General features: G+C 44.5%; 1 protein-coding gene across 1 annotated transcript in view; it reads left to right on the top strand.

The window, feature by feature from the left end:
* Positions 1–12980, top strand: part of SLC16A2 (solute carrier family 16 member 2) — a 218333-nt gene that overhangs the window by 1331 nt on the left and 204022 nt on the right. The gene's annotated exons all lie outside the window — the stretch shown is intronic.

Here is a 12980-nt window from a genome sequence, read left to right as displayed (position 1 = left end):
CCCTCGACCTCAGCCATGCCCTAACTGGTGCCCCTCGCCTCTCTGCTATCCGCAGGGTGCCTCGTTTGGCCTTAAACTGGAAAGCCCGCCCCACTACTCTCGCTTAAGCTTGAGGCTGGCAGATTTAATCTCCTTCGCTAAGGCAAGCAGAGCAGGATAGCCCTCGCTGTCCAGGTCTGTGGCTGCAGGACCCCAGGCGAGCACTTTCTTCGCATCTATCTCGCCTGTGGACTTGGAGAAGTGGAACAAGCCACCCACCCACAGGACCCCAGCAAGTCGCCGGCGAAGACCCCCAGCTGTTCTTTTGGGGGAATCTCTGAATAGAGCCCGGGGCTTGGGACGCCCTCTCCTTCAGGGCTTCCTTCCTGTGGTAGCTCCTCAGGACAGCTCCAGCCACCCACCAAAATTTTCCGACACAGGATAGTGGCTTTTAGCAGTGTTGCCCTAAGGCTGAGGTGTGCCCTTCTCTCACCACTCCAACACACTCTTCTGCTGCCATCTGAGGAGGGGAAGCCAGCACAGAAACCTTGAGTTCTGGGGCGTCCACCTGCGGATTCTCTTGGCTCTTGCAGAGCCCCTCCCACAGCTTTCAGTTTTTTAGTTTGCAGATTCCCTTGGCTGTATCTGCAGAAAGGGTTTTAGGACTCTTGGTGTTTCTGACCTTGTGGCCCATTTGCACAGGGGCAGAGTGTATGGGGTGGGGTGGGGGGTAGGGAGGCACGTGAAGAAAGCTCCAGTGTGCCATAGTGGACAGTGAAAAGAGAGTCTCAGGATGCCCAGACCTCTTTGGCAGTGGGGCCCTAGACTGTGTGGAACAACTTTGGGAGGGACAGGAGGGAGAAGATTGCTGCCACACTCACCCCTGGGACTACCTTTTCCCTGCTTTGATGCAGTTCAGGGGCTCTTGGGAAAGCAGGTAGTATAGGGCCTCTGGCTGTTGCCTAGGTTACCTCAGAGGACACCTGCTGAGTATTGCCCTGTGGTTGAAGGAAAGTTGTTGGCCCTCAGGATCTGCAACAAAGCCTGGGTGAAACTTTATGGGAAGCAGTGAGGTCTGGGCTTAAACTAGGCCTTGGCGTTTGTACGGTGTTAGCAGGCCTAGACTTGGAACCTGAGGAGTATGTAATAAAACTTGGAAAAACCACTATTTTACCAGGAAAAGGTTCACTGCTGGGGAACAGACTTCAAAGTAGGTGATCATAGGGGACTCAGAGGGAGGGCTGGTGGGACTTTCCGGTCAAGACCTCACAGTGCAGCTGGTGGGGGTGGCTATGAAAAGATGTGGTTGGTGTGTACTCTGACATATACTGGGTCCATAAGGGCTGAGATTAATGGTTCAAATTTTGTAGAGTATTGGTCAGGAAGGGACAAAAAGGAATTTGGTATATCCCCAGGATCTCAGAATACTTTGGCTTTATTCTTTTCAGCAGAGTATCTTGAATACACTAAAGTTATTTTTGATCCTAGAGGCTCTCAGAAACACCTCAGTTTTTATTTTTGAAAAGTCAGGAACACCTCACCCCATTTCCAAGCTCCTAGAAAATCTTGTCCTCAGCAGTACTTTCCTTGAGCCTCTCGGCTTTCCCAAGCAACTATTCGGATCCTGAAATTCCAAATGTGTCTCTGCCTGCAGATACTTTCTTGAAGTGTACTCAAATTTTCCAAACAACTTATGTCTCAAAGGGATAGATGAAGTTAGAAGAAGCTTGCTGTCATCTTTATTGGCCAATATTTGTCTATTAGCCATGCTGGGGGACATGGAACATATACCCTCACACTCAGGAGGTTTGTACATTGTCCATTTCTATTAATGTGGTACATTATCCATTTCTATTCTTGTCTGACATGTCTCCCCTCTCTAAAAATCTATGAATTTAATGTTTGTAGGCACCCCACCACCCAAATTCTCTTTGGCTAGCCCTCATATTTTCACAGCCCTAAAGCTGTACCAATTGACTTAATGGATTTAAGGTTCTGCAGATGATTGGGACTGTTGTGAAGGAGCTCCAAAGAAAGGTAGTTTTGATGTTTGGAGGCTAACTCCGCATCAGAGGGGCCTCTGGACCTGGAAAAAGCCACAGGGGGCAGAACAGGAGTGAAATTCAGGCCATACTAAAGCATGCATTGTGCAGTCTTTGTGGAATCTGTGATGTGTAGAGTTCTGTGGTGTCACCAGCAGTATATCTTGTTCTCTCTCTTCACCTGTTTTGGAAGGGAACCCTACTTTTCCTGAATCCTAAGCATGGGAGGACTGGTAGGCAAAAGGTTCCTGAGCTAGAGACAAGTGACTGGGATTTGGTTTAAAAAAAAATTGCCATCAAGTCGATTCCAGCTCATAGTGACCCTATAGGACTGAGTAGGAGTAGAATTGCTCCATAGGGTTTCCAGGGCTGTAATCTTTACATCTTTCTTCTGTGGAGTGGCTGGTGGGTTTGAACCACTGACCTTTTGGTCAGCAGCCTAGCACTTAACCACCATGCCAACAGGGTTCCTTGGGGCTTTGGTTTGGAGGAAAAAATTAAAAGATTAGGAGAGAAATGACCCTATACTTTTCGCAGAGCTTGTGGGAAATTTGGAAATCCATCAGGCCAGGCCATGCAGCAGACAGGACAATGGGCAACCAGGCAATTCTCTGGAAAGTACAGCCCCCATATGGCTTCCTGGAATGATAGGAGAGCCTTTTTAGGGAAAGACGAACAAGGTGACATTGCTTGCAGGTCCCAGTTCATTATTAGAAGAACCGTAAGTGAATTGGAGCTGGGGTGGGGTTGGGGTCGGGGGTTCAAGGGACAAGGCAGAACAAGCTAGAGTTGTTAACATCAGCTCCAAGCTTAGGTTTTTTTTGAAAATCCTCCAGAGTAAACCATTACCCTGAAATTTCCACCTCGACTTCTAGTTTAGCATTGAGCCATAACATATGATCCAAAAAAACCAAACCAAACCCATTGTCGTCGAGTTGATTCCGACTCATGTGTGACTGTATAGGACAGAGTAGAACTGCCCCATAGAGTTTCCAAGGAGCACCTGGTAGATGCAAACTGCCAACCTTTTGGTTAGCAGCTGTAGCAATTAAGCACTACACCACCAGGGTTTCCATAACATATGATGGGAGGTAACTTTTATTGGGAAGTTTATAGGCCTGACCTTTCTAGGCTCCCAGGTCAGGGGGCAGCCTAGGGTTCTCACCATTAGGGAAGAGGGACAATGCTCTGGAAGGTTCACTGCTGGGCACAAGATGGTTCAGGCTGATTCTCCACTTGGATGGAGACAGAATTTTCTAGGCATGGGGAAGAATGGTACACTCTACCTTTGGTCAAACAACTCCAGAATCCCAAAAATGAGTGAGTCTAGGAGCAGAGGAGGCTGTCTTTTTCCTCCCCAGATTAGGGATTTTCATTGCTTGGGTTAGTGGCTCACTGAGCTCACCACAATTGCTGACTTTGGGAGCCAGTTATCTTTTGAGCAAATCTGCTGATCTCTTGCCTTCAGCTGAAGGCTTTTGCCTGCTGCCCAGATGAGCAATATCTCATTGACTCAGAGCCTGCTGTGGAGTTCCAGGTCACAGGGCTGTTGGCCAGGCATCATTCCCCTGCCTCCTCTCCAATCAAACGGGGTCCCGAACTGGGACTTTGACTCATACTGGAAGACATGAGTATGAGAGGTTGGGGCATTTGGAAGCCAACAAGAAGAACACTTATTTGAGCTGGGATAACTAGTTGAGTCTGGAGGCTAGATCCCTGGCTCACTGTCCAGTAGCCTCAGGTGCTCATTTTAAGTCTAAAAAAGCAAGGCTCAAGACCAAATATGAACCCCAAAATACTGATGATCTCAGTGACACCAGCCAGGCTGCAACTAGGAGTTAGGCAACTTGTACCCCTACCATGCTGCATGACTTTAAGTAGGAACTTCACCTCTCTGTACCTCAATTTACCTATCTCTAAAATGGAAGAGTTTGACTAGATGAGTGTTACAACTCTGCCATTCTATTTTTCTAGAATTATGTGGTATCTTATTCTCTACTATTCACCTGGCATAAATTTTGACTGATGCAGGTAAATGAAAATTTGTTAAGCTGTCCGAATGAGGGTGAGGATGGGGTGGGATGAGACCGGGAGACTATGGGGCTGCTCATAGGTACAGGTGTGGTTGAAAAGACCCACTCCTTTTCACCCAGTATGCAAGGTCAGCTCTGAGTGTGCAGGTGCTTCTTCCAGAATGCCCTGCTCAGGATAGAGCTGGAACTCCAAGAGAACCCGCTCAACTTGGCCTTCTGCAGGCTAGCAATATGGGTCTGATCCTGCTGTTTCTTACATTTAAGCCTGTTCCTAAAAATGTATTAAACTGCGTGTATTCCCTTAGGCCTCTCTTTGGACCCTTCTCCTAGTACTTCATTTCCCATAGCTCACTCTCATGTCTCAGAAATGCATGATCGTTGTGACCCTGGTTTGCTGATACTTCAGGCCGAAGAGTAAACCAAGATTCTTACATGCAATACAGAGGTTGCCTTCAGGGGGCTTCAGAGAGGGCATATTATAGCTGGCTCAGGGCTGCTGCCTGTATCCCACTGTGGTGGGAATAGGGAGGGCTGCTGTTTGCTATCCTGGAGAAGGCCCCGTTGGGTGTTCATCATTGTTGGTCAAGTTCAGCCTTATTCAAGACTTAGCTAAGAGTGTGCCTACTGAAATAGCAGGCACAGAACTCCCTCCTTTTCCTTGGATTTATACTTTCTTATAATTGGCATTATTTCCTCAAGTCCCATGAAGAGTAAACAAGCAGATGGAGCATCTACATTTGTAGATGTAATGGATGCCATCTCAACCTCTTGAGGAGACCAGCTTCCCTGTAGGGTGAACTGCTTCTCCCTCCAACATCCTTTCTGTTTTGCTGCATTTTGAAAAGAAAAAAATCATTTACTATTTTCGGACTCTGAAAAATGAAGTGAGGTTTCCTGTCTTGAGAGGACTGAATTAGTAAAACTCTAAGGATTTGTTCTTAAAATGTGCATGAGTGCACACATGAGCGGGCGCATGTGCGTACGCATGCACACACGCGCACCACGCACACACACTCTATACCCCCATGCCAGGAATTATGAATTTCCATCTGAAAGGAGTCTTTTCCCATCTGTCTATGGAATCAGGTTTAATGTACCAGAGAATTCTATAGGATTTGTGGGGGACAAGTGCAAGGATCCAGATTGGGAAACTTGCTAGGCGAGGCTAAAAGAGAATCTGGCCAGTCTGGGTTATACCTCCTGGACTGGAACCCTTTCCAACACCCAACATTAGAGCTGGGAAAGATTGCTGCATGTTTCTTTCTGTGTCCATCTTCACCTTATGCTGTCAAAGGTTACTGGAGGGGAGGGTTTATACCATCCCAGCCCTCTCCTGTTCCAGGGTGGACAGAGGACTAAGCCTAGAAGCATTTAATTGCCTGCCCTGAAGGTGGGTACAGTGGTCGCTAATGTGAAATCATTTGGCACCTACTTGTGAATGGGGAACATGGGGTAGTTTGGTGGCTTGAGGAATTTCATTCCTCTTCACCCTGGCTGTTTTGTGCTCCTCTGTCTTCTGCTTTGCTATAGTTTCTGGGGTTCAGTGGAGAGGAAGGGATGAAACTGGATGTACCAACCACATATTGTCTTAATTCCTTCTATTTTCATGGTGCATTTTTTAATCAACTCTTTCAGAAGATATGTCACCCCTTTTCCTCCCAGTATTGGTTTGTTATTGTCTCTCCCTCCCTTGCTCAATTAGAGGAACAGCTGGAGTTTAGAATGCATTACAGGCCCAACTCAAGCCTGGGTCTCAGGCAAACCCTTAAACAATCCACAGAGGCATAATCCCTTCCCTTTTACCCTTTCTTCCCCCTCTTGATCTGCACTTTCTGGGTGAAGGATGACTTTTTTTGAAGCATTCAAGAGTATGGAAGCCATCACCTCTGGATTTTTGGAGTAAAATATCTGCTATAAAACCTTTTTTGTCACTTCCACACCTCCTCTTTTCACAGCCCTAGGATCCAATCCCAGGAAATAGTATCATAGCAGGATCTTAGTGATAGTCAACAAATGTCCTGTCAGTTGTACCCCTTTGTCTTCAAATTCTCACCACCACTCTCTGTCATCTCCTGGGCAAACTGAACCCCCAGAGATTTCAGATTGGTCATAAGTAGCTTCAGGGGCTCTGAATACAACAGAAGTCTTCATTCTATTTTTAGCCTCTAGCATCTCCTCTTTTCCTGTCAAAAGTATTGCAGAATTGGTTTTAGGGGGATCAGAGAAGGGAGAAGGCAGATACTCAAGTCCTAACTAGAGTCAAAAGTGCCTTTAGGGAGGGAGGGGAAGGAGGGAGTGAAGCTCCTAAGGTAGTTGCTTCCCCGCTTCTGTGGGGCTGAAGGGAGAAGGGGAAGGAGAATGTTTCTAAACAAGTAGTACCCACAAGATCTCTTTGACCAACTCCTGCTGCAGATCTACCCACCTACCCTCTCATCAAGGCTGGAAGGGTATGGGCATAACCCATGTGTCCAGACGTGTGTACATGTGTATAGCTGGGTGTGTGGTGGCTATCTGGGCCAATTAGCACAGTTTCTTAAAACACGATGCCTATGAGACTGAGATTACAGATTCACTCACTTGCTCAGGTTACTGAGCTTTTTACAAGGAGAAGAGCTCTGTCTTCTGTCCACAGCCCATGCCCCTCACATGAGTTGCTACTAATCCCAAGGTGGACAGGGTAGAAGTATAGTGATGACTCCCCATAGGCCCTCTCTAGTACTATGAAAAAGATGCAAAATACACATCCTAGAGATGGCTGCTTCATAGCATTCCAGTGTGATTTTTTTGACATCTAGTTCCTTACTTCCACCAAGCATTATCATTATCATCATATTTTATAACAATAATAATAATAATTAACATTTATTTAGCAATTAACTCTGTACAAGGCACTATACTAAGCATTTTAAGTATACGAGCTCATTATAATTCTCAAGCAACCCTATAAGGTAGGTACGCTCATTTCCCCTATTTCACAGATAGATAGACTGAGGCACAGCTGTTAAGTTACTTAATGCCTGTGCCTATAATACTGGCAGTGTAAGGATTTGGACCTAGACAGTCTGAGTCCAGAGCTCCTGCTTTTAGACATCACTTGATAAATAGTTCAAATGGGGGAGACAGTTACCAAGGAGGTCTTCTGCAGGGGTTTTCACTCCTGTAGCTTCAGGGCGTCCTTATGACTAAGGGATAAAAAGAGATGACAAAGAATGGAACCGATAAACAGAAGAATGACAGTCTTGAGATACATAGCACACTCTCCTAACCACCCATCTCACTCTACCCAGAATCTATAGGCAGAGGGTCATAATCCTTGGGTACAAAAAGGGACAAACTCTGTCTGTCCTAGTTGTTTATTTCCATTTTCTGGGCTTCAGTGCTCTCATCTGTAAAATGGGACTAACAATATCTACTCTTACAGGATTAAAAAAATTATGAAGGGTTAAAGAGGGTGTGTATGTAAAAGACTTTTGTAAATTGTGAAGGAGTTGGTGTTGTTTTTATTACTATTATCCAGTCACCATTTCCAGCCTTTGCCTCTGTGCATAACTGCCCCCAAATTCTCTTAGAAATGAAGTCACTATACTTTCTCTAAATATTTTTATTGTTAGTGGCCATCGAGTTGGCCTGACTCCCACGCACAATGGTACAAATTGCTACCTGCTCTTGCGCCATTCCCATGATCAGTTGGGGATCGGACTGTTTTGATTCATAGACTTTTCATTGGCTGATTTGCAAAAGTAGAACACCAGGCCTTTCTTCCTAGCCTGTCTTAGTCTGGAAATTCTGCTGAAACCTGTTCAGCATCACGCCTCCGGTGAAGGACAGGTGGTGGCTGCATGTGAAGTGTGTTGGCTGGATATCAAACCCAGGTCTTTCGTATGGAAAGCAAGAATCTACCACTGAACCACCAATGCCCCCTTCTCTAAACAATACTAGAAGAAAAATCAACCTCCCCACCCCCTGCCATCCCACCTTCCCACTCCATCTCTTTCCCATCTCACTTCTCGATGCTTCTGCAATTTGACTTGGGCGTCCTATGGCTAAGGCCTGGTTGGGTTTTCTTTGTTCCTCAGTTCTTCAAGAGCTCAGGGAGAGGAGGGGCCAGATCCTAGGTCTTATATACATTCAAGGAAACAAGGAATGTTGAAATATTTACAGCACTTGGCAGGAGCTCACAAACCTCCCTACAAGTCAAGGACTGAGTTATTTTGGTAAGAATTGCTAGGGAGTGGGAGGATAGTGGAGTGGGGCTAGGATGTCACTTTCCCTTGAGGGTCTCTCACAGAGCTTCTGTTCTCCTGCAGGTAGTGAGGAAAAGGAAAGGGATATTTAGGGTCAGAAGGTCTGGGCCAGGAAGCATTAAGCATAGAAGAGACCTTGCTCCTTTGTATTCAACTTTGGAGTGGGCCTGTTGCCACTCCTTTCCTTGTGTTCTAAACAGGATAGTACTGAGAACAGAGGCCACAGAAGGCCAGAGGCCTGAAGGAGGACTGCAATAGCAGTTTTGACCAAGCACTCAATCATCACTTAGGGAGCCTCCATTAAGTCCATAGAGCAGGCAAATCAAAATAAAAAAGTTTTTCTTTTTTGTTGCAAACAACAAAACAAAACCCCTAAGCCCTTCTTTGAGACTAAAGCTTCAAATCTACTAGGATTTATCATTTTGATGTTCAGTTATTTAAATATATGAGCTGGAAGGCATTTTTGTTGTTATTAGTTGTCATTGAGTTGGATCTGACTCATGTCGACCTTATGTATAACAGAATGAAACCTTGCCACATCCTGCGCCATCTTCACAATCGTTGGTATGTTTGAGTCCATTGTTGAGGCTATTGTGTCAATCCACCTCATTGAGGGATTCCATTGTTTTTGTTGGTCCTGTACTTTACCAAACATGATATCCTTTTCTAGTGATTGGTATTTCCTGATGACATGTCCAAAGTAAATCAAAGTCTCACCAGCCTCGCATCTAAGGAACATTCTGGTTTTATTTCTTTTAAGACTGATTTGTTCATTCTTTTGGAAGGCATTTTAGAGACCACCTAATCCTACTCCATCTAATTCCAATTTTGCTGGTATAGAAATGAGATCTGGAATGATGTGATCTCAGTCAACATGTGGGCAGATGCTTTTAGTGGAGGTTGATTTGTAAGAGGGTTGGGGAATGAGTGCAGAGGGCAGAGCTCCTGTCATCCTGGGTGTTCCCCAGCTCAATCACTGCCTCCCCTCCTCTCTTCCTGAATTTTTCCAAGTTCAATCCCAAGGCAACACATTGTGGAAAGAGACTGCTATTAGCATATGTATGTGTGCGTTTTAATGTTATTTATTTAACGTGAAACAAAATTCAAAAGGTACAACAGCGAACAGTCTCTCACACCCCTGTCACCTGCCACCCTGTTCCCCTCCCTAGAGGCAACCGGTGTTACCTGGTGTATACTTCCAAAGATATCCTGTACATATACAAGCAGATACATACATACATACAAGTGTATATGTATACCCTGATTTTTAAACACAAATGGTAGCCTGTAATTCACACTTTTCTCCACCTTGCCTTTTATACTTTGCAATATATCTTGAATATTGTTACAAATAAATCCATAAAGAACGTTCTCATTGTTTTTTTATAACTGCCTAAAAAAAAAACAACCTTTTTTTTAGTATTCCACTTGGAGCTCTGCTGGCACAGTGGTTAAGAGCTTGCTGTTAACCAGAAGGTCGGGAGTTTGAATCTGCCAGTCGCCCCTTGGAAACCCTATGAGGCAGTTCTACTCTTCCCTGTAGGGTCACTATGAGTCAGAATCAATTCTAGGCAAAGGGTTTTTTTTTTTTGGTATTCTGTTATATGGGTACATAATAATGTATTTAATCAAATCTTACTAATGGGCATTCAAATTGTTACCAATCTTTGAATATTGGCTTTGGAGTCAAACAGAGCTAGATTCAAATTACTTATCACATGGCTGGTCTTGACAAGATTTTTAACTAATTTCGGTCTCAGTTTTTTCATATAGGGATAATACTAACATCTGTCATTATTAATGAAGCAATTAAATGAGATGAGGTATGTAAAACATTTAGCATACAGCCTGGCACATACTAAGTATTCAATAAATGTTACTCCCCTCCTTGCTCACAAGCCCTCCCCATTTCCTCCACCTCCAATTCAATTCATGTTGGTTCAATTCAAGTCAATAGATCTTTATTATGTGCTAGGCTGAACCTTGGATTAACCAGAGAAGAAAAGGAGTCCCTCAAAGAGCTTATAATGTCTTTGAGAAGACATAACATAACAAAAAACTACAGATCACTGCCAAATTATAAAAAGGTATATATATTAAATTCAGTGCAATTTTAGTGTGGTAGGGTGGAAAAGGAGAGATGAGTGTGAGGGCCAGAGGAACCAAGGAAGTTTTGCTGGTAGAGCTGGAACTTGAAATGGGGCTTATCTAAATGGAGAGGAACCTATGAATTGTGCAGGGGTGAGATGAGGATTGAGAAGTGGACAGTTCAGGAGTTGCTCAGATTCTGGGTCTTTGTCCTCTGGAAGCCAAGTGAATCACTGTTCCCCATTAGTCCCCTGGCCCAGCAGGTGGAATAGGGTGGAGGGGCACAAGGAAAAGAAGCTACTGAAGATATTTGGAGAGAAGGGCACAGGGAGGAGGGCTGTCTGGGCATTGGGCCATAGAATGAGGTGCCTGCAAATGGCTGTGGCACAGCCCTTCTAGCCTACACCACCTGCTATTCCATGTCAGAAGCTCAGACACTTTTTCAAAGAGACACTTTTTTCAAAGGGGAAGGGGAAAGGGCCTGACAGAATAAATGGCAGCAGTTCTCAGTCTCTCACCCTGAGTCCCAAACAGACCTTCAAATCTTGTGAGCCCTATGAGACGGCTGACTCTTGAGTGAAAATAATGCCCTCTGTGTATGGCACATGGTAGTTCATATCTCAGTTGATGTTGATCCTTGCAACAGAGACAGTTATGAAATCAAATAATCAGTTGAATCTCATCATGTGCTAGTATCTTTGGTCACAACAAGTACTATGTTAGGGGATTCTGGAAAATAAAAGGTCAACGTGGTTTATATTAATTACGGAAAAGTTCACCGCAGGGAAGGGCTATGCAGAGACCCATATTTCCATTTCACCATTGCAGAAAATGGGGAGCAAATCGAGGGCAATTGAGTGGCCTAAGGTCACATGCTTAATATTTAGCAGAGCTGGGACTAGAACCCAGGTCTCCCATTTCCGTGTTTCATTGGGGCAGAGATATAGGAGTTCTCTGAGAGCTAACATAGAGTTTTTCCTAAACTTTGTGGCAGCCTAAAGTTTAAATGTGGGGATAAGACACAGTGTGATATGATGGGGAAAAAACAATTGGGAGTCAAGAAGTACAGGGAGATGGAAATGGGGGTCAATTAGGGAATGATCAAAAAAAAAATTTTTTTTTTCTGGTATACGTATGGCCTGCTGGCTGGATTTGGATTCAGGAGATCTGGGTCTGGTTCTGGCTCTGTTACTGGCTGTCTTTGTAAAGTCCCTTCTTTCTGGTCCTCAGTTTCTCCACTTATGCAAGGAGAAAATTGCACCTCCTGGAGACTTAGTGGTGCTTAGAACCAAAGATTTCTGGAAACCAAGGAGACTTTGGGTACTTTCTGGCAAGGTAGGGGGTGGGGAGTGGTGGGGTGATGAGTGTAAGAGAACAGTTTCTCTTATGGAAATGAAAAACAGATCCAAATTTGAGCAATGATGAGTTTTGAAAAGGATAGCTATCCCATGGTCTCTATCCTGTCTCCTTCAACAATTCCATCCAAGAGAGGCAAAGAGAGAACGTGTGTGCGCAAGTGGGCAAGTACCTCAACGTAAGGCTGAGATTTGGTGGGATAGACTGTGTTATGGATTGAACTGTGTCCCTCTAAAATGTGTGTCAACTTGGCTAGGTCATGATTCCCAGTATTGTGTTATTGTCCACCGTTTTATCATCTGATGTGATTTTCCTGTGTGTTGTAAATCCTACCTCTATGATGTTAATGAGGCAGGATTCGAGGCAGTTATGTTAATGAGGCAAGATTCAATCTACAGGATTAGGTTGTATATTGAGTCAATCTCTTTTGAGATATAAAAGAGAGAATCCAGCAGAGAGACTGGAGCAGGGACCTCATACCACCAAACAAAGCTGCACTGGGAGCAGAGCCCAACCTTTGGACTCTGGTCCCTGCACTGAGAAGCTCCTTGACCAGGGGGAGATTGATGACAAGGAACTTCCCCAAGAGCCGACAGAGAGAGAAAGCCTTCTCCTGGAGATAGCCCCCTGGATTCGGACCTCTACCTCTTAAACTGTGGGATAATAAATTCCTCTTTGTTAAAGCCATCCACTCATGGTATTTCTGTTATAGCAGCACTAGATAACTAAAACAGATGCTAAGTCAACATCTCTGGAAAGTTCTTCTGAGTAATTTCTCCTTTAAGATCACTTTTCTACTATGATCTTAATTTTATTTTTAAAAAGAGTTTATGTCTTATGGGTGGAGTACCACTGAGAGTCCTCCTTTCATAGAGCCCTCTTGAATAAGCACTGACCTTGGAGCCAAAGTGGGTTAAATCCAGGCTTCACCATTTACTAGCTGTGTGTATTGGGCAAGGTACTTAACCTCTCTGTGTCCATTTCCTCATTTATGAAAGGAGGATAATAAGAGTACTTACCACATACCATTGCCAATGAGTCGATGCTGAATCGACAGTATAAAACTGCCCGGTAGGGTTTCCAAGGGTGAAAATCTTTACAGAAGCAGACTGCCATGTCTTTCTCTCGTGGAGTGGCTGGTGGGTTTGAACCATTGACCTTTTGGTTAGCAGCTGAGTGCTTAACCATTGCACATGGGTTGTTAAATACATTGATATATGTAAAGTACTTAGAACAGT

The sequence above is a fragment of the Elephas maximus genome, chromosome X (assembly GCF_024166365.1).
Source record: "Elephas maximus indicus isolate mEleMax1 chromosome X, mEleMax1 primary haplotype, whole genome shotgun sequence".
NCBI classification, from domain to species: Eukaryota; Metazoa; Chordata; class Mammalia; order Proboscidea; family Elephantidae; genus Elephas; species Elephas maximus.
Note: the sequence above shows the minus strand (reverse complement) of the source record. Positions and strands in the feature narration are given on the sequence as shown.